The sequence below is a fragment of the Choloepus didactylus genome (assembly GCF_015220235.1).
Source record: "Choloepus didactylus isolate mChoDid1 chromosome 11 unlocalized genomic scaffold, mChoDid1.pri SUPER_11_unloc1, whole genome shotgun sequence".
Classification (NCBI taxonomy): Eukaryota; Metazoa; Chordata; class Mammalia; order Pilosa; family Megalonychidae; genus Choloepus; species Choloepus didactylus.
Genome location: NW_023637577.1, coordinates 4475573 through 4498768, shown reverse-complemented (window position 1 = coordinate 4498768; position 23196 = coordinate 4475573). Strand labels below are relative to the sequence as shown.

Genomic DNA, 23196 nt, shown 5'->3' with positions numbered 1-23196 from the left:
GATTATTCTCCAAACCAAACTCATCTCAACAAGATCCCCATCAGCCAGGCCAGGCTCTAGATCCAGCTTCTGTTCAGGCCTGGAACTTGCTGTCCTGGGTCCACCGACCATGCCAGGGTCCCCACTACTGTTTTCCCAGGAGGCCCAGAAGGCGTTCCCGAGCAGCTGGACCCTGCCTGTTGCACTGCGTAAACTCCAGGGATCCTGATCTGCAGCTCCAGCCCATCCTAAGACCTTGAAAAGAACCAGGTTTGTGGGCATTCTTCTCTTATAAACAATTAAAAATGACCACAGAGATATTTTTCATTTTCCTGCCTTGAATGACATATCTTTGTACTGTTTCAAGAGCAGTTAATACCAGGGTTTCAATTTTTCTGCATTAAACAGCTCAAACTCCAAAGGGAACTTTGCAGTAGAAAATCTCAAGGTAAATAAGTCAAATCATTACAGATGATATCCAGCTATCTTTTCAACAAGGCAGAGAAATGTCTGCTTTTCATAGGTTTAAGTAGGCTTAATGGCAGGAAGTCATCTTTGGATTTGATATTGGGGATATCCATAAACATTCTTAACAACAACAACAAAAAAGTGTGAACAGGATCAATAAACAAACAAGTCAGTGATAAACACTTTGGGCCAAGGTTAAGACTTGCAAAGGATCAGTTTTAAGCCATGCAGACCCCTAAACAGTAGTAAATATTTGCATGCCATTTCACATAATTCTCCTCCAAAACAGGTCTCTTTTGAATTGCCGCAGAGAAAATTACACAGGAATTTATCAGGCAAGGCATTAGAAGCCACATGAAAGAGGATTTAAAAAAAAATCTCCAAAGGGTGGGAAACTTGGTGTTGGACAGGCATCCCAATGAGAAGGCACCGGAATTCAACTCTAAGGATAAAAAGGCCTCACAGAAATAAACTCTCCCTCAAGACCTGATACTTTTTGAGAGTACTTTTTGAGAATCTTTTTGATTCTCTCTGCCCAAACCTTCTCCCATTCTCCTGGCTTTTCAGCACCTCAACTGACAGCTACAACTTGGAATGGGAAAGACCCATGAGAAAAAAAAAGTGAAGAATGCATAGAAAATATGAAGTCTAGTTTTTTAAAAGTTATTCTTTTATAATTATATAAAATAGAGACTTGTTTCCAAGGTCCAATCTAAAACTTCAGAAGAGTCTATCTCCTTTTCCTATATATCTGCTCTCTTCCTGGTTCACCTATGTTTGTTCATTTGTTTTATTTTGTTTTGATTTTGCTTTGGGTTTACCCTTCCCAAATTAGGTTCAGTTTGATTTGATTGTCTTGGTTTGCCAGGATGCTACAACAAATACCACACCATGGGTTGGCTTAAACAATGGGAATTTATTGTCTTATGGTTTTGGAGGCTAGAAGGAATGCTTGATTTCCCCCAGGGTCGGTAGCATGCTGGTGCCAGCTGGGGTTCCTTGGTTTTCCCGTCACATGGCGATGTCCTCTCCTTTCTCCCCACTCTTCCGATTTGTGACCTGTTTATAAGGTCTCCAGAACTTCTGATTAAGACCCACCCTCATTCGTTGGGCTATTCCTGAACTATAAAATAAGATCTTCAAAAGGTCCTATTTACAATGGATTCCCACCCACAGGGACATGGATTAAGAATCTTAATGTCTAAATTGGGGTACGTAACTCAACCAACCACAGTTCCAATTCCAACTTCACCATCTTTACTCCACTGAGTGAAATGGAGGATTGTGCAATAAAGCTTGATTTTAGAAGAAAATTTTGATACTACAATCAGTAACTGTGCTAGAGGAAAAGGAACACACATTTGGTCACTATAATTAGCTTCCTTTGATTCAAGACTACATTTTCTTGGGCACCCATTGTGTGCCAGACTTTAAGTGTTCAAAAGGAGTTCGTTTTCATCTTTCTGTTTGGGGAGATGGTTCTCATAATAAATATTTTTAAAATAAAGGAAAGCAAAATAACCAGACAAAAGTCAGAGCGGCTTGTTGAAAGAACAAGGATGGGGTGTCCCTAGAGGCTGGCTCCAAGGTCTGCTCTGGGAAGTCCTTCCTGACCTCCCAACGCAGAGTTAGTTGTTTCCTCATCCATGACCCCTTGCACAAGAGAATATTAGCAATTACCAGATGACATTATGGCCACCTATGCGCCTGGCTCCCCAAACTGCAAGTACACTGTGAAGCTGAAAACAATGGCTTATTTCCTTCTGATGAATATGAGAATAGATTTATACGGTATACAGCATAGGAGATGCCCAATAGATGTTAGTCCCTGACCACAGATCCCCAGCAGTTAACAACATGAGTTTAGTGACCATCCAATAAATGTGGGTTGAATAAAATGAATGAATGAAAAGGACTTTGCCAGATGAGAAGGAATTACCCTAAGGCTCTGGCAATCTGATCTTCTGAAAAATTACTGAATGACATAAAAATGCACTCCTAAAATTCCAACAATTTAGGAATGGGTAGCAACAGACAAGACGGAATTTAACAAAAGATTATGAATACTGAATCTCTATATAATTTTCTTTTTCTTAGTTCCTAGGGTACTAGAATAGCTAGAAGGAAAGAACTGAAATGGTGGAACTGTAACCCATAGCATTCTTTGAAATTTGCTCTATCTGCTCTACTTGTTAAAGTGTAATTTGAAAGTTATCAACTTTTTGTATATAAGTTATATTTCACAATAAGGAAATAACTGAAACAATGGTACTGTAGCTCATAACATTTTCAGAAATTTCCTATATAACTACTTGTTAAATCATAGTTTGAACATTATTACCTTTTTGCATATATGTTGTATTTCACAGTAAGGAAATAACAAACTGTGGAACTGTATAACCCATAGCATTCTTTGAAATTTGCTCTCTAACTACCTGTTAAATTATACTTGGAAAGTTATCACTTCTATGTATATATATTTCACAATTAAAAATATGATTTAAAAAACTCCAACAGTTTGATATCTGCCAACTTATGCATTTACTTCTCACCTCATTCCAACAATATGAAATTGGCTTAATTTTGTTCATCAAGAAATGTCAGGACCTGCAAGGTAAGTAATGATATAAAATTTTACATTAAAAAGGAAACCTGCCATCAATCCTGAGTAGTTAGGTAGAATTGCATCTTCCAATTGTTTGTTGCACTGAGCAGTGGTGGTGGTGGGAGGACTTTACAGGAAAAAGAATCCCAACAGCAAGGAATATAAATGGAATATTCCCAGTCATTTGAAAGGTGGTGAAAACTTCTGCCCCTAAATCATGATGAGCTGTGGATTAATTAGGGTTTGAGAAACAGAACTGACTCTGTGTGTGTGTGTGTGTGTGTGTGTGTGTGTGTGTGTGTGTGTACGAAGGGATTTTTTTTTTTAAAGAATTGGCTCACACGACTGTGGGGTTAGCTAGTCTGAATTCCATAGGGCCACAAGTTGGAAACTCTGATGAAGGTGAAATTGAATTCCCCAGGAGAAGACACACGTTAGAAACTCCAAAGCAGGTGATGTTGAATTCCCAGGGGGAGGTGATTGGCTGAAGTAGTGACTGAAATTCTTCTTTCTGACTTCTGAAATTCTCAAATCTGGATATAATACCTCCAACTGATTGGATAAGGACCCCCCTCCCCCATTTCTGAGGGCAATCTCCTATGTTGATTGTAGATGCAGTTATCCATAGATGCAATCCACTGACTATAAATGCCAATCCAAATGTTACAAAATACCCTTACAGTAACAATCAGGCCAGAACTTGCTTGATGAAACAACTGGACATCATCACCTAGCCAATGTGACACATAAACTTAACCATCGCACCCTATATTTCAGTCTCCTGGGTGCTAAAACAAATACCATACAATGGGTTGGCTTAGCAATGGGAATTTATTGGCTCATGGTTTTGAAGCTAGTGAAGTCCAATATCAAATCATTTGGAAATGTGAAAACATTCAACAAGATTCAGAGAGCTGCAAAATTAGGCCAGCTACAATCAGGCAATACATACGGTTGCCAAAGTCTTCACCCTAGATGAAGGATAGAGATCAGGGTTTTGGAGGGAAGTTTAGCACTTGCATGGAAAAGAAATCAAGACCCAGTGCAGAAAAAGCTCACCTCTTCACTCTCAGTCACATCAATGGCATGGGACTTAAAAGCGACACTCCGCACCTGTTTTTTAGATTTGAATCCATTTTACGCCAGTGAACCAGGGCTTACAAGTTCTAGAATCAACTGATAACATAATGTGCCCCCATCCCACCATCACAGGGCACTACACATAAGTGTTAAGGAATACAGATGCTCCCTGGTGGGGATTCCCTTCTTTCTACCTGGTCTCCAACACGTGGTAAATCTTGTCTATTAAATCTGAATGGAGCCATGGAGCTAGGCTCAGTCTTCTCTTCTAGAAGTTTTTTATTTTTAATTTTACTGCATCTCATAATATTTCCCATTTTAACCATTTTAAGTGTACCATCCAGTGATATTAGTTATATTTATACTCACAATGTGGTGCTACTGTTACCACTATCCGTGACCAAAACTTTTTCAGCACCCCAAATGGAAACTCTGTCCTTACTGAGCAAAAACTCCCCATTTCCCACACCCCAACCCCCAGTTCTAGCCCTTGGTAACCTCAAACCCGCTTTCTCTCTCTATGAATTTGCTGATTCTAGATATTTCATCTAAGTGGAATAATACAATATTTGTCTTTTGTGTCTGGCTTCTTTCACTTAGCATAGTGTTTTCAGGGTTTGTCCATGTTGTAGCATGGATCTGAATTTCATTCCTTTTAACAGCTGAATAATACTCCATTGCATGATGTTTTACTTTCTGAGGCTGCTTGAAGCAAATACCTTGAAATGGTTTGGCTTGAACAACGGGAATTTATTCGCTTACAGTTTTGAGGCTGAGAAAATATCCAAATCAAGGCATAATCAAGGAAATGCTTTCTTGCCAAAGACTGGATGCCAGAGATTGGCTCCTCTGCCATATGGCAAGGCACATGGTGGCATCTCCTGGTCTCTCCCTTCTCTTCTGGGTTTCACTGCTTTCAACTACTTGCTTCCATGGCTTTCTCTCTCTCTCTGTATTCATTCTGTTTATAAAGGACTCCAGTAAGAGGATTAAGATCCACCCTAAATGAGGTAGCCCATCAAAAAATCCTACTTATAATGGGTTTGCACCCACAGGAATGGATTAGGTTTAAGAACATGTTTTTCTGGGGAGCATCCACCTTCAAACCACCAAATATGGATATACCACATGTTGCTGATCCAGTCGTCTGTTGATGGATACTTTAGTTGCTTCCACCTTTGGCTACTGTGAATAATGCTGCTATGAGCACTGGTGCACAAGCATCTGTCCAAATCCCTATTTTCTATTCTTTTGGGCCTATACCAAGAAGTGGGATTGCCAGGTCATATTAATTCTATGTTTAGCTTCATGGGGAGCTTCCAGACTCTTTTCCACATTGGCCACACCATTTTACGTCCCTGGAAGTTTTTAAAGAAATCTGGGGAGAACTGTAAACCTTCCCGAGGGCAGCCAGACACCCATAAAAGGTAGAAAGTTCCCAGCATGACTCTTGCCTTGGGAGTGACTCCAAAGAGTTCTTGGGCCCATATGCCTCCTGGGAAAGCTGGTAGGATTGATAACCCACCATGAAGGAAAACATAGCTTCACTTCAGCCAGTCAGCATTTCCTCTTAACTCTTTCATGATGATGACCTAGCCTAATTTCAGTCAAACTTGAAACAAAGTGCCAAGACACACAGAAAACCCTGGAAGGAGATCACATGGCCAGGAAGACATAGACCATTGTTTGAAATCACCTCTGTTCTAGGTTATAGACGTCGAAAGATTATGTCATTTCCCTGCCCCATCAGCTCCATGCAGAAATAGACATTTCTGGCTGTGAGACCATAGGTAGATTATTTAACCTCCTCAAAACTGTAAAATAAGGATAGTAAAGACTTAACGTCATTAGGCTATTGTGAGAATTATGTAAAATAATGCATGACAGCACATAGCAGGGTCCCTGGTATACTCTAAGCACTCGATTAGCTAGCATTCTCACTCCTAAGTGAGAGGGGGCAAACCCGAGAACAAGCTGTTATATCTTAGCCTTCTCAATTTATAGGAAAAGTCAGAATTAAATTAAGGATGGACAATACTGCCCCCAGAGAAGTCTAACGATGGATCTGCCCGGGAACACCCAGCCCTCTCGTCAGTCACCCTGCTGGTTGGAGGGTTGCTGATTTCACCCTCAACATTTGCACAGATCAGAACACAATCCTTGATCCCAGATCCCAAATTTCTAAGTTCAGATGACAGACTGCCTTTCAGTTTCCTGAACACAATGGTTTCTAGAGCTCCTTCCAGGCAGAACACAGTATTCTCCTCCCTCTCTCACCTTCACCCCCATCAGATGTCAAGTTATTTTCAACAGTTGCTCTAAAATGCAACATTAGATCCAGCATCAAGGTCTTGAACTGATTTGCCTTTCTTATCCCCAGACTCCGATTTGCACGGTAGGCTGCCACTTAGACAAAATGGTGCAAAGGGTTAGAAGCCCATATGCACCCCTAACTCTCATTGGATGTAAATTACACGAGGCACCCGGGCAGCAGTTCCAGGGTGTTCCACGGTGGCAGTGAATGAAGCACAGCAGTATCTGCTCTGATGGGCTTCAGAATGAAGCAGTGATATCTGAGTACTGTTTCCCTGGGCTTCTGCAAGGATGCCACTATATAGATGAGCCATTGGTGAACAGTGGTGCAGATATGTCTAGCTCGCCCAAGGCCTCTTCGGCATATTTCCCACCAGAGATCATTTAAAACAAAATCAGCATGGGCTTTTATCATAGGGTTTTATCACAGGTCAAAGCCAAGTGAGAAGCTGGGAACAAAGGATGGTCAAAGGCACCAGATGAGGGAAACGGGATGTGAGCAGAGTGGTTGGGTGCAGCCTAAAGCAGTCACCCCACGGCCAAACATCAGCAACGTCTCTGAGTCCCTCATTTCTCTCACCTTCATCTGTGTCTCATCACCCAAGGTGCTCTCCAAAGATGCACATTCTCACGAGCTGGGCCTCTAGAGCTGCTAAGCCATTCCTTGCACCTCTGCCCAGCTTTGGGTTTTCATCTTCAGTCTGGGCACGTGAAGACACCTGCTCACTGCTCTCTGCTGCCCTCTCCTCCCATAAACCCAGTCTTACTGTCCAAGAGGGAGCTTTAACTTATATGAAATACCGAGAGGAGGCAAACTTCATAGAGACAGATAGTAGTTCATAGGTTATCAAAGACCAGGGGTGGGGTAGGGTGAAGGAGGTGGGGAGGGAAGAAGGAGTTATCACTTAATGAATACAGAGTTTCTGTTTGACGTCATGAAAGATTTGGGGTGACGGATACTGGTAATACCCCTGTATTGAATACTTGAAAGCAGCTGAAATGGGAAGTTTGGAGTTGTATAATTGTTACCACAACTAAAAGTTTCCGAAAAAAGTACACTTGTTTATATCATATTTTCCTCAAAAATCACAGCTTATGTTTACATGCATACATATGCATTTGTCAAAACTCATAGACTGGCACACCTAAAAAAAAAAGGGGGGAATTTTACTGTATGTGAATTACATTTCAATAAGCTTACGAAAAAATCACCACCTTCGATCCTTCTGGAAGAGCTAATTATTTATAATAATCCATTCTCTTTCTCCCACTCCTTCACCGACCAGTGAGTTTGCTTGCTTGCTTGCTGGAGCAAAGAGAGACAGACAGACAGAATTTACTGGGAGACAAGTGATGTTTCTCAGAAGTCAAGGACCTGTCCCTTGTCCTCATGGCTTTCTCTCTCCTCTTCTCAAGCTCTCTTAGCTCCAGGAGGAAGGCTGTTCTTCACCTGCACTCAGTACAGACTTCCAGAGAAGGATGGCTCTGCCTGCAGAAGTTCCCACAGGGGAACAATCAGCTTTAGCCCGGGGACAGGGTCACCCAGAGCAGACTTGGTTTCCCACAGAGCAGGGGGCATCGTGCCCTGGCCGGCCACCTGCTGCCGCAGCCAAAGGCCAAATCCTCAGAGCCGCAATCAAGGATCCTCAAAATCTATCCCCAAATGGTCATGTCAAAACTGAGGATGGAAAATGAAGGGCAGGCAGGTAACCTCGATGTGAGATCAAAATGACGAGGAAGACCACAGAGAGGGTGTGACTGTGGCGAAATGGAGAGTTGGGGGCCCATGAATGGTGTTCGGAGTAAAATAAAACCTGTTGACGATGCAGCCATAGAAAGGCATGAAGTACCGATACATGCGACAACCAGGATGAACCTTGTGAAAGACACAAAAGGCCACATATTGTGTGATTCCATTTATATGAAATATCCAAAATAGATCAATCCATAGAGAAAGAAGGCAGATTGGTGGTTGCCAAGGGGCTGGGGAGGAAGGAATGTGGAGTGACTGCTTAATGGGGACAGAGTTTCCTTTTGGAGTGATAAAATATTCTGGAACTAATAGTGGTAACAGTTGTACAACATCAGGAATGTACCAAAAATCACTGAATTGTGCACTTTAAAATGGTTAAAATGGTAAGTTTCTATTTGGGACGATGGAAAAGTGCTGGTAATGGATGGTGTTGATGGGAGCACAACATTCTGAATGTAATTAACAGCCTTGAATTATATATCTGAATGTGGTTAACAGGGGAAATTGAAGGTTGTATACATGTTATTAGAATACAATTTAAAAAAAAAAAATCCATGGAACTGCACCACACAGTGAACCCTAAGTTAAACCATGGACTATAGTTAACAGTACAATTATAAAAATGTATTTTCATTAATTGTAACAAATGTTCCACAGCAATGAAAGCTGTTAATAATAGGGTGGTATGCAGGAATCCTATATTTTATGCATGATTGTTCTCTAAACCCACAACTTCTCTAATAAAAAAAAAAAAAAGGAAAAAGAAGAAAATGGTACATTGTGTGTTGTGTGTGTTTTACCATATTTTTTTTTTTTTTTAATTTTAAACATTTTGTAACATCATGCAAGCCAAATAAAATATTTCCATAATTCTGTTTGGCTGCCAGTTTTCTACCTCCAGTCTATACTCGCTGGCTGCTCCACCGCTGCCCCACACCTTCTGTACCAGCCATGCCAGATTATTCACTGCTCCCAACAGGCTAGGAACTATCATGCCTTTCCATACGTGTGTCCTTTATCAGAATGACTTCCTGCCATGTCTCTGCCTGGCAAACTCTGGTAACCTCGGGATTGGCTTGACAGTCACCTCCTGGACCCTGGCCAGTGTTAGCTGCTCCTTCCCTGGAGACCCCAGTCTTACTACAGGAGTCCAGAGGGGGTCAAAAGCCAGCAGCAGAATCAGGGACCCCACAGCTAGGCTACCTGCAATAGAATGCCAGCTTCAACACTTGTTATCTTGTGACCTTGTTTTAAGTTGCTAAACTTCTCTGGGCCTTGGTTTTCTTATCTGGAAATTGTGCATCACAACAGTATTTACCTTAGAGAGTCAACAAAAGGATTAAATGACTTATTTCATGCTCACAACAGTGCCTGGACATACTACACTCTACGTAAGTGCTATCTATTACGTAAAACCTTAACTGCTGGTTTATGAGTTGATCTCTCACCCGTAGAGTATAATTTCCTGTCTGATCACAAATCCCTGTGTTCCCAGCAGTGTACAGGGATGGGCAGTGAAGGAACGAATGCTGTATGCTCGTCGCTGTGGAGGAGAGGTGGAGATCCCCAGGGGCCTTTAGCTCAAATTTTCTGTGGATCCTGGAGCCCTCCTGTCCTGCCATAAAATGTTCCCATCTGCAGACCCAGCCCAAACTGAACCTATAATCTAGCCCAACAAGGCAAGGGTGTCACCAAGCCTCCAAGTTTTCTCAGCCTTTGCAGCTCTGTAGTAAGGAATTTGGCTCTCCTAAATAGCCTTTGTCCCTGCTCCTGGGGGGGGTGGGGGTGGGTAAACTCTAAATACTAGGAATTTCCCAGGTGATGAGTGTCTTTGTTATTTGTGATGCCCCAGGTGGGGTATACCAATGTGCTTGAGGTCAGCTAGGGTAAGGGCTGGCCACACCAGAAGGACCAACCATATGATTAAAGTGTTTGGTATGATCTGACAATCCCATTACCAGGCATATACTCAGAAGAACTGAAATCAGGGACGCAAACAGATAGATATTTGTACACCAGTGTCCATAGCGACACTATTCACAATTGCTGAAAAGACAGAAGTAACCCAAGTGTCCATCAAATGATGAATGGATAAACAAACCGTGGTATATATATATACAATGGGATTTTATGCAGCTGAAAGAAGGAATGAAGCCAACTCATGCGACAACATGGATGAACCTTGAGGACATTATGCTGAGTGAAATAAGCCAGACCCTATGATAATGGTCTGATGATGGACAGATGATGCTTAAGGTGTACAGAATTTTTAATAAGATTGATTGTAAATGTTTGGAAATGGATAGAGGTGATGGTAGCATAAAACTATAAGTGTAATTAACAGTGCTGAATGTGAACATGGTTGAAGGGGGAAGGCTAGGGTCATGTATGTCACTAGAAGGAAAGCTAGAGGATAAAACGGGACTATATAACACAGCGAAACCTGTTGTTGGTGATGGCTGTGGTTAATTATAAAAATATAAGAAAGTTGTTACATGAAACAACAAATATATGTCACCATTGCATTGTATTACATTGTAATATTCTTTCATCAACTGTAACAAAGGTACTGTACCAAAGCTAAGTGTCAATAAAGGGGAGCGGGGTGTGATGGTTGTGTTCATGTGTTAAATTGGCCGGGTGATGGTGCCCAATTGTCTGACCAGGCAAGCACTGGACTAACTGTCACTGCAACGACATTTGTGGCTGGTTAATAAACCAGAAGGATGGTTTATTCAATCATCAGTCAGTTGATTGCATCTGTGACTGATTATATCAATAAAGGGAGTGTCTTCCACAATGACAGAATTCAATCAGCTGGATTTAATCCAATAAGTCAAAGACTTTTAAGGGAGAAGGGAGAGAACTTTCACTTCTTCAGCCAGCCAGCCTCTCCTGGGGAATTCACTGAAGACCCTCATTGGAGTGCCAGCTTGCAGCCTACCCTATTGAATTTCCCTTTAGCCAGTCAGCCTCTCCTGGGGAGTTCATCAAAGACCCTCATCAGAGTTGCCAGCTTGCTGCCTGCCCTACAGAATTTGGACGTGTGCATCACCACAGATGCATGAGACACTTCTATAAAACTCATATTTACAGATATCTCCTATTGGTTCTGTTTCTCTAGAGAACCCTGACTAATACAGGGGACATAAGGGGTACGGGATTTTTTTTTTTTTTTTTTTGAGCAATGAGAATGTTCTCTAATTGATTATGAAGCTAAGCCTACTTATAATTATGCCTAAGAGTCACCTCTAGAGAACCTCTTTTGTGGCTTAGATGTGGCCTCTCTCTCTCGAAGCAGATTCTGCAGGTAAACTCACTGTCCTCCCCACTACATGGGACATGACTCCCAGGGGTGTAAATCTCCCTAGCAATGTTGAACATGACCCCAGGGGATGAGCCTAACACTGGCATTGTGGGATTGAGAAAGCCTTCTGGACCAAAAGGGAGAAGAGAATGAAACAAAATAGAATTTCGGTGGCTGAGAGATCTCAAATAGAGTTGAGAGGTCATTCTGGAGGTTATTCTCATGCTATATATATATATACACATACACACACACACACACACACACACACACACATATACCCCTTTGTAGTTTTATTGTATTAGAATAGCTGGAAGGAAATACCTGAAACTGTTGAACTGCAACCCAGTAGCCTTGATTCTTGAAGATGATTGTGTAACTATACAGTTCTTAAGGTGTGACTGTGTAACTGTGAAAACCTTGCGACTGACACTCCCTTCACCCAGTGTATGGAAAGATGAGTAAGAAAACAAAGACAAAAATAAATAAGTAATGGAGAGGGGGTAAAGGGGTATGGGATGTTTCAGGTGTTTTTTTTTTTTAATTTTTATTCTTTTTTGGGGAGTTATGAAAATGTTCAAAAATTTGGTGATGAATGCACAACTATATGATGATACTGGAACCACTAATTGTACATGTTGGATGATTATCTGGTATGTGAATATATCTCAATAAAATCGCATTAAAAAAACAACAGTAAGACTGGTTCAAATGAAACTTCAAATGTCAGGTACAACAGACATCATGCTAAACAATATCCACTAGAACTAGAATACAGAGAAGGAATCGCTCTGTTAATAGAGACATTTTTGAAGTATCAGTTAATACAACCCTGTTGATCTCCACGTAATACTCCAATACTGCTGGTACAAAAGCCAGACACACCAAATGAATACTGGTTTGTGCAAGATCTCCGGGCCATTAATCAAATTGTAGAAGACGTCCATTCTGTAGTTCCAAATCCATATTCCATAATCTACTTACTACATTTTCTGGAGATCTCTCTTGGTTTACTGGCTTAGATTTGAAAGGTGCCTTTTACTGCATATCCCTTGATTCAGAATTTCAAGAACTTTCTGCTTTTGAATGGGAAGACCTCATTACTAACATAAAGCAATATTATTGTTGCACTGTTCTTCCACAAGCATTTAAAAATTCTCCCATGATATTTGGAGGAGCTTTAGCTTGAGATTTAAAGGAATAACACTTGCAAGAAAGAGTATCATTACAGTATGTATATGATATCTTAATCGCAAGTCATACCAGAAAAGCAACAGATAAGAACACTTTTCGAATTCTGAATTTCTTAACAGGCCATGGTTACAAAGTCTCAAAGAGAAAAGCCCAAATTTCACAAGAATCAGTAAAATATTTAGGTTTTGAATTATCCAAAGGACAGAGAAATCTGTTGCCAGACCGGAGAGAAGCTTTAGCCCGAGTAGCAGCACCACTTACAAGAAGGCATCTTCGAGAATTCTCGGGAGTGGCAGGATTCTATAGAATTTGGATACCTAATTTTGGACTCATAGCAAAACCCCAGGATCTGAGCAAGAACCTCTAAACTGGACTACTGGATGTAAAAATGGCTTCTGGAAAATAAAAGAAAACTTTTAACAGCCCCAGCCCTATGCCTCCTAGACCCAGGAAAACATTTTGACCTTTTCATACATGAAAGACAAGGGATTAGATTAGGAGTGATTACTCAAAATTTAGGAAATGCCAGACGTTTTGTGACCTATTTTTCTAAACAGTTAGACAATACTACCGAAGGTTGCTCAGTATGCCTAAGGGCTGTAGCGGCCACCTGTGACATACTCAGAGAAGCTGAAAATTCACTTCAGGACAACCCATAAACGTGCATACACCATACTATGTACTCCCACTGTTAGAACGGAAAGGTGGATATTGGCTCATCCCTGGACAGTTAGGTAAATATCAAGCTATTCTACTAGATAACCCTAACATCACTCTGAAAGCTTCTTCTGGTTTAAACCCGACCACCTTACTCCCAAGTGGGGAGGGAAAACCTGCACGTGGCTGTATACAAATGATTGATGATGTCTCTTCCAGCCTTCCAGATTTAGTCAACCAACCTTTAGAATATCCAGACATTGAGATGTATACTGGTGGAAGACGCTTCATGGAGCACGGACTGTGAAAAGCTGATTATGCAGTGGTAACTCTACAAACAGTACTGCAGAGTGGGGCCCTTTCACCAGGTACATCCACACAACAGGCAGAGCTTATTGCACTCACCAGAGCTTTACATGTAGGAAAGGGATAGCAAATAAACATATATACAGACTCCAAGCATGCGTTTAATATAGTTCATGCTCATGGAGCCATCCGGAAAGAAAGAGGACCCTTAACATCTGGTAAAAAAGAAATTAAACATGCAGATGTAATCTTAGCTTTATTAGAAGCAGTAATACCTAAAAAAGTTGCCATAATACATTGCTACAGTCATTGGAAAGGAGAAATGGACTCTATAAAAGGCAATTAAATAGCAGCTCTAGAAGCAAGAGCAGCAGCCAAACTAAAACCTCCCTTCTCATCACTGGTACTTCCTCTGATACCAGATATAAGACTAAAAATTTTTTCTCCTCAGTATTCAGCCCGTGATTGGTTGAGAACAAAAGAGTGGGGCTTTGACTTTAAAAACACAGATGTTAGTTCTTAATCAAACATTCCATACAAAAGAACAGGGGAAGGATGGATTCATAATAAAGACGGAGTAATTCTTATTCCTGAACATTTAATGAAAAGACTTCTAATTTATTTACATCAAAGCACTCATTATGGAAGAGATGCCATGTATCAGTGGCTGAAAAATTATATTAGAGGACCTAAGATGCAAAACACTGTTCAGAAAATAAAACAACACTGTTTAACTTGCACTAAAAACAACCAAAATCAGGGCCTCCATTCCATATAAAAGGAGTGCAAGCCAGGGGCACGACAACAGGTGAGGTCTGGCAAATGGACTTTACCATCATGCCAAAAGCATGTGGAAATTACAAATATCTTCTTGTTTTTGTAGATATGTTCACAGGATGGGTAGAAGCCATTCCATGTAAGACACAGCAAACCTCACAAGTAACTAAGTTGCTCCTGAAGGAAATAATCCCATGGTTTAGATTCCTATTTTCAATACAAAGGGATAATGGGGGGGCTTTCACATAAAAAACTTTACAGGAGCTGTCAGGAGCGCTGAACATACATTGGAAATTACATGCATCCTGGAGACCGTAATCTACCGGGAAAAGGGAGAAGATGAATCATACCCTAAACACTGCCAAGAGACAAATCTCTCATGGGACAAGGTACTCCCAGTGGCTCTGATGCAAGTAAGGGTAGTGCCCACAAACAAGTTCCTTTTGAGCCCATTTGAAATAGTGCATGGAGACCATTCCTAAAACAAGGTGGTATGTATACCTGGACTGAAATAAGTCCTGGAATTAGAAACTAAGAGATAAGAGATGTGTTCGGTCACTAGGGGCTACACTAGAGGCAATTAACTGCTACGCCTCGAGTTGGCTCTCTTTTCCCATGGACGTTCCCTTAAATCAATTTAAGCCTGGGGACCAAGTTCTTAACAAAAAAAAAAAAAAATGGAAAAATCAACATCCAACAGACCAGTTGGGACCAAAATGGGAAGGTCGCTATGAAGTTTTATTAACAACTCACTCCTCTGTCAAACCAATGGGAGTGAAATCATGGGGACACAATAGTTGGGTAAAAACAGCACCCTCTAACCAGTTTTTCTCTCCTAGACTCCTTCACAGGAGAAATATTGAAAAATAAACTGACAAGACCCCAAAGAAGGAGAGAAAACTGACAAAATTCTGGCAAGCAGATTATCAGTGCAAATCCCTAGAAGATTTAAAATACATCTTCAGGAAAAGAGATAAGAAATGATAAATATTAGAGCAATTTATTTTGATCTGAGTATCATTAAGTATATATAAAACTTCATAAACGTGTGCACTGCCTAAAGAGTGGAATACCTTCACTTGTAGTCAAACAGAGAGATTACTTTATAAAATTATTAGACTCATCCCCACATGCATTTGTGGCATATCCTTGTTTTGAATCTCTGCTATGGTATAGCCCAAGGAACTGACATGTTAGCAAACATTAATTTTTTTTTACAATGGGCACACTCTGATGCAGCTTCTATGAATCAATCAGATTATTGCCAATTACCTAACTATGTCTGGTGTTTCCAGATTACCCTGGTGGATATCATCCCTCCAGGGAGCTGACTGGAAGGAACTAATAAAATTAATCAGAAAGATGCAAGAACAAAAAGGGATTCTAGATACCATAGACATAACTAATGCAGCTCCAAAGAAATGGCCAATTAATTCAGAAATCCCAGGACATCGAATTTTTCTTGTAATATAACAGTGAAGAGAGCTATTCAACATGTAAAACATTTAGACAACAATATTAAGCATTTAACTATTAGAGAAAAAGAAGGGCATTTACAACTTTGGGATGGCATGGTATGGCTAACACCTGTGTATGGTAGAGTAAGCCAGACAGCCCCTCTCTGTTGGGAAAAACAAAACCACTCCCAACAACGTAATTCCTTCAATGCAAGGGAAATGGGATGGCTGCTTCCAGAGCAAGGTCCCCAAACCATAATATTAAAGGAAAGTCACTGGTTTGGGACAGATTGGGTTAATAGACGTGATGTTTGCTGGGTAGCTCCGAAAGGAACTCAGCGGTTATGTGGCACCTGGATGCCCCCAGGTGGGAGAGCAGATGCACTTTAGGATTACCCCTGGACCCAAGAAAGTGTTCATAAGACTTTACCCTCAGGGGCAAATCTACCTTTATTAAAAGCTTGATGGGCCCCATCAGTATTTCATTGGTATGATCACCTCACTGCTATATTTATGCCTTCATTAGGCGTAGTGGGTGTTAGGATAGAAGCACTGAACAATTTTACACAACAAGCTTCAAATAATAGCCTCAGCAGCACATCTTTTTTAAATGCAGAAATGACTTTAATGCATAAAACAGTACTATAAAACCGGATGGCTCTAGATGTCTTGACAGCTTCACAAGGAGGGACATGTGCTATAATAAAAACTGAAGGCTGTACCTATATACCTGGTGAATTAGATAATGTCACTAAAGTGTTAGAACATAGGAAAAGTCAAAATAATGCAATAGACACTGGCTCTACCTCCTTCGACATATTTGATTTATTTAGCTGGCTTCCCACAATAGGAGCTTGGTTTCGTTCAATATTACAGGGACAAATGGTATTACTACAAATGATCACAAGCATACTTATCTTTAAAACCTGTCTCTTTTATCACAGCCTTGCTGCAACGGAATTGCAGAAAAATCATTAACACTGCAACCAAAACCTGAAGTTAAGGAATACGTACAACTGCAACCTAAGAAGTTTCATTGCCCCAACCCATAGGGTCAGTGCCCATTTTCAGCAAGAAGTCAGAGCAGCTGTCGCCCAGATATCCCTCAAGATTGGGGAATGAATGAACACAAAAGGGAAGAATTTTCACCAAGAAATTAAGAATTAGCAAATGATTATGATTACTGAATCATTACATAGATATTTTTCTTTCTATATTGTAGAATAGGCGGAAGTTAATATCTGGAAGTACTGAACCTGAACTAGTCTCACCCTTGTTTATACTTACTATTGTAATGGTTATTACAGCCTAGTCACAGCCCTGTGTATACTTACTATTGTCATGGTAACAACTCCATCCCCCGCTTTGTTTGATCCACAAAAACTCTGCTCTCTTTAGACTAGATTAGACAGATTTTGGGGCCGAAAAGCTGTCTGATCTCCCGTTTCATGTATAGCATTAAACTTGTTCTCTCTTTGATACCCCAGTGTCATAGATTGTCTGTTATGCACATCAGGCAGAGAACTTGCCACTTTTGATCGGTATCAATTATTTGTATCCTTTTTGTTATCAAAAAAAAAAAAAAAAAAAAACCAAGAAACTTGCAATCATAAGTATAGCACTGTCCCAAGTACTGTGAGTTCTTCTAAGGAACTGCTGAACCTGGCAGAGTCACGAGAACCCCTGAATTTGCAGTCATTTCGTCAGAAGTTAGGGTAGCCCTGGGAACCATCCCCATCCCAACTGTGGCTGGAGTCTGAAGCAAGGGAACTCTTGAGGAGGACTGCATCCTTAACCTGTGAAGTCTGCACTAACCCGGGTAGTTAGTGTCGGAAGTGCATTGCAATTGTGGATCTAGGGCCTTCCAACCTAGAACTCAGAGCCTATGGAGGGAGCCATGGGCAAATAGGAATTCCTGCCCTACGGTGCAGCCATGGGTCTCTGTCCATATGGATAGTTCAGCCTCACTCACAGAACCTCAAGTCCAGCCACCTGCCCTTCCCCAAATGCGGCTCACCCACCAGCATCAAAGCACCTCTACAGCAGTAACTTCTGGAGACCAGCCCTCAGGCCCCGCAGTCCTGTTGGCCCCACACTTTGAGGGCACCAGAAAGAGTTCAAGGAAACCACTTTCTTTGTGTGCTCATCTAGACCTGAGTGATCCCAAGGCAGCCACAGTGGAAGAAATCACAGGCCCTTGCAAAGCAGAGCTGCCTGGCTCCTGGGGGATCATCTTCCCCAACTTCATGGACTGGGTGCCACTGGTATTTGGCAGAATCTTCCTTCAGGGAAACCAAATCCCAGTGGCTTAGGCAAAAGCATACAACCACGCCAGTCCACACGTCACTGCCAATATAAAACCTATTTCTTTCACAAATTCCAGAACAGACTTTTATTAGGTATGAACTGCTAGCATGAATGTAAATGCTACCAATTAAGAAAGTGCAATGTAAGCCCCTCTTTCCTGCACGTGGAAACACGAAGGTTTGTTTTGGCAGTCTGCACCGTTTCCAATTCAACTATAAGAGAAACCACAACAGGGCTAAGTGAAAGGTATATAGGAGTGTGGATTGAGTCTAGTTTTGCAATACCCCAGGGTGTCTCCAATTATATCACGAGGGGGTTGTGAAAATCTCAAAACATTCCTCAATAAAATTAGCTTTTATTCACCTAAAAGGATGCAGTTGGTATTTTTTTAAATTGTGGTAACTTATATGTAACATAACATTTCCCACTTTAACCATTTTTAAGTGTATAATTCAGTGGTGTTAACTGCATTCACAATGTTGTGCTAACCATCACCGTCATCTATTAGCAAAACTTTTTCATCACCCCAAACAGAAACTCTGTACCCATTTAACAATAATGCCCCATTTCCCACCCACCCTGGCCCCCAGTAACCTTATAATCTACTTTCTGTCTCTATGAATTTGCTCATTCCAGATATTTCATATAAGTGGAATCATATACTATTTGTCCTTTTGTGTCTGACTCCTTTCACTCAGCATAATGTTTTGGGGTTCACCTAGTTATAGCATGGATCAGTCCTTGATTCATTTGTATGGCTGAGTAAAATTCTATTGTATGGCTAGACCACACCTTGTTCATTCTCTCATCTGTTATTTCCACCTTTTGGCTATCGTGAAAAATGCTGCTATGACTATTGGTGTACAAGTATCTGTTTGAGTCCCTGTTTTGAATTCTTTGGAATATGCACCTAGGAGTGGAGTTATCAGGTCATATGCTAATTTTAGGCACACTCAGTGTGGATTTGGTGGACATTTATGGCGTGCTGACCATGCCAGGCCTTGTATGGCCCTTCACTGGAGAAGTAAGGAGGTAAGAAGAGGGCTGGCTCAACAGCAGCAGGTCACATAGCTGGAGAGTGATGCACCAGCAGGATAGCGGGTCACCCCTCCAAAGGGAGCATGTGGCTCAGACCACTGCCACCAAGTTGAGGCTACTTCTGCATCAGGGGTGCTGGGTGAGGGGCATGGGCATTGCACATCACACGTCTCACATGGTGACTTGCTTCCCAGTGCCACTCCAAACAGCAGAGCTCCTCTCACTGGTGCATTCCAAACATGTTCAAATAGCTCCCCTTCCTGTCTTCTCCAATATTCAACTCCTGTTAGTCACTGTGGTTACCACCTGAGCCAGGCTTTGGGAGACACCTCCCCCCAACCACCCTGACCTGACCTGCCATCAAGCTGGACCGTCACGAAGAAAGAATTTTTCCTCCTGCTACACAGAGACATACTCATTTGTCTTTGGGTCCCTGTAAATCAGGAGCCCTGTGTGTGTGGCATCAGATGGCAGGCAGGGATACAAAGCCTTAGACACCAGTAATGGTGTGCCATCATCAGGGCTGGGCCCTCGCAAAGCTTGGGCAACCAGAGACACTCCCTGTGCCTGACCCTGCCAGCTCTGATCTGAGGTTTGCCCCAGGACCTTGGTACTTGGCATCCCATGTGGGCAGTTACCGGCCAAAAACCTGTCCCTTGCCCTAGGCTGTGCTCTTTGGGCTACAGAACCCCAGGCCCCATCCATCAACAGCAGGGTTCCCAGTGGTGCTGAGCTGTCAGAGGTACCCACTGAACAGCCCTGGAGATAGAACTCAGGAGGCCACAGAAAACTGCAATTCTGGATTAAGTTGGTTCAACATTCTGCTCATGGTGAGAACCACAAGTGCACTGAGTGAGCGGAGGGAGGATGGTCTGACACAGTGCCAGACTTGGGGTCCAATCATAAACCTCAGCAGGGGAAGGAGCCTAGGCATGTGGCATGAGTTCTGGTATGCAGAGGTGCACTGGAAAGAAAGAAAGAATGAATGAATGAATGAATGCATTTTAAAAAAACCTAGTAGTCTGAACCCTCTGGAGGGAGGCTACATGCTACTCTGAGATGGGAAAGCAGGGTGGGAGGTTGACGGTGAGTTGGATATGAGGCACCACCACCCAGAGGAAAGGCTGGAAAGGAATTTGGAATCATCAGATTTTGAGGGAGACACAACACAAGTAGGTAGATGAAGTTGGCCAAGAAGAACAGGAAGAGAAGGCATGGGACAAAGAGAGGGCACAGGGGCCAAGGGAGCAGTGACTTGCAATAAGAAAGTAGTGGGATCTGAGCTAAAGATGCCTCCAGAACAAGTAGGGAAGGGAAAGAGTTGCTGGAATGTGACAGTTAGGAGGTTCCAATGGTCATTTTCCTATCCAACGTAGTCTCCACAGCAATAATAAAGAGGATAATAATAATAATGACAACAAGGGCTTTCTATAAACACTCTTCCCATATGTAATCTTTTAACCTTCATGACAACTCAGGCAGGTGGATGCTGTTACTTTTTCTATTTTATAGCTGAGGAAACTGAGGCACAGAGAAGTTAAGTAATTTTGCTAAAGGCCACACAGTAAGTAAGTCCATGATAAGGGATATGAAACAGGCAGTCTAGCTCCCAAATCCATAGTCTTAAACAACACATCTCACTCCTTTGCTCGATGGGAATATTCAACAGCTATGAATCAACGGATGTACAGGACAGGAGTCAGAACTCACTGAACTTGTCAAGTTTAACTCATCTCTGCCATCTATAAAATGGGTAGGAAAATACCCCCTTTCACCTGCTGTGAACATATGTATGTTACAATACTCTTACTTTTTGGGAAAATGTCTTTGAGTACCCAAGGTTTTAGTTCTTCCTCTTAAGTAGAGTGAGGCCCCAAAACAACTCACTCTACTCTTGGTCCATGACAAAGGCAGAAGAAAGCGAGCAGAGACTCCCAGTTCAGAAGAGTCTGGACACAGCTGCCCACAAGAGAAGGGAGCAGAGGCGAAAACGCCTTCCTCTACTCTAGGAAGTTGTGCTCACTTACTCACGCTGGGGGTGTGAAACTTCAGAAGTTGTAGCCTGTGATGGTTAGGTTCATGTGTCAACTTGGCCAGGTGACTCAGCTGTCTGGTCAAGCAAACACTGGCCTAACAATTGCTGTGAGGACGTTTGAGGCTGGTTAATAAACCAACAGGCTGGTTTATTAAATCATCAGTCAATTGACTGCAGCTGTGACTGATGACTCACCAAAGGGCGTGTCTTCCACAATGAGAGAATGCACTTGGCTGGATTTAATCCAATTAATCAGTTGAAGACTTATAAGCAAGACAGATAGAGGACCTTCACTTCTTCTTTGGCTGCCCAGTGAAGCATTTCCTGAGGAGTTCATTGAACACGTTCGTCGAAGATCCCAGTTCATTTCCTGAGGAGTTCGTCGAAGTTGCCGGTTCGTTTCCTGAGGAGTTCATCGGACATCTTCTTTGGAGTTGACAGCTCGTTGATGGCTCTACAGAATTTGGACTCGTTCATACCCACAGTTGCGTGAGTCACTTTTACAATTTGATAATCAGAGACACCTCTCATTGATTCTGTTTCCCTAGAGAACCCTAACTAATACATAGCCAGATCAATTTTCACAGGTATTTCAGATTACTCCTTCCCTTTGGATATTTTAAGAACATAAGGGAAAGAAATGTAAATGTAAAATGTTTATAAACTTTAACTTAATTTACTTATAACTTGCTTCTTTCCATAGAGAGAGAGAGAAGTAGAGATGCTGCAAATATATTAATTTCTATATACAAACTAGAAATCATGACTATGAAACAGAAGAGGAAGCTACTCATTAGGACTAAAATTGCTGATATGATTTGGCATCTGTTTTGATCAATGCTTCCTGGCAGCCTGGGCAAAAAGGGAAATAAGATGTATTACAAAACTCTTGCCCTAAGGCAGAGGAAGCAAGCCAATCCCTCTGGGAAGGCAAAGCATTTCCTGGCACTAAATTCTTAAAGAAATTTCTCATGCCAAATCCTATATAGAGGACACAATGACTAATGGTTTTATGAAATATCTGGGCCTACAACCGGATTTTCAAAGGCTTCTCTGAGAGGATCCATGTCCTATTGGAACACCTTTTCCTAAGCAACTAGGATCACATTTTGGTTTTGGGCTGAAGAGTTAAAAATCTCATCTCAGAACACTGCGGCATCACAGCTTTCAAAGTGTTCTGGACAGACAAAATTCTTGGAGGTAGTGCTTCTGTGAAAAGAAGTAACTGCTTCTTCAAGGAGCCAATCTGCTATATACCAAAGAAAACCATGAGGGATGTACAGCCTGAGCAGTGAGAAGCCAGGAGAGGCCAAACTGCCTAAGGGCAAATGATAATAGAAGCATTGCTTTTAGGACAAAGAGCCTTGGGCCAACAGCAAAAGAAACCATGGGCTGGAATTTCTCCACTGAGTCAAAATTCTTAAGAGTGGTTGAACTGGTTCCAAGGCAGTTGACTCTCTTGACTCCAAGGCAAATATATCCCCTCTCCCATCCTGGAATTTTCAGAAAAAGAATTACAGAACAACTATGTACAAATCGTTTAAAGAAAAAAAAATGATGAAATAAAGATCGGAAAACAAGAAGCAACTATGAAAAATGAACAAGAAGTTTAGGGGGGGAATGTACTTCTATATCTAAAAAGTATAATGGTTGAAATAAAACACTCAGTAAGTAGGTTAAACGGCAGATTAGATAAAGCTGAAGTGACAATTAATCAACAGGAATACAAATCCAAAGATATTACTGAGAATGCAATGAAGTATACACGATATGGAAAATATGAAAGAGACATCAAGAGATATGGAGAACAGAATGAGTTCCAAAAAGAAAAAAATAGAAAATGGAGAAGCAATATTTAAAAAGATAATGTTAGCAGTTCCAAGAACCACTGTCCCAGCAGTACTTGTTCCCAGACTTCTC

General features: G+C 41.6%; 1 protein-coding gene and 1 long non-coding RNA gene across 4 annotated transcripts in view; both read right to left on the bottom strand.

Moving 5' to 3' along the window:
• COL23A1 (collagen type XXIII alpha 1 chain) overlaps positions 1 to 23196 on the bottom strand; it is a 389555-nt gene that overhangs the window by 265305 nt on the left and 101054 nt on the right. The gene's annotated exons all lie outside the window — the stretch shown is intronic.
• The window catches only part of LOC119524430, a 124065-nt gene that overhangs the window by 93339 nt on the left and 7530 nt on the right, over positions 1 to 23196 (bottom strand). The window lies entirely within an intron of this gene.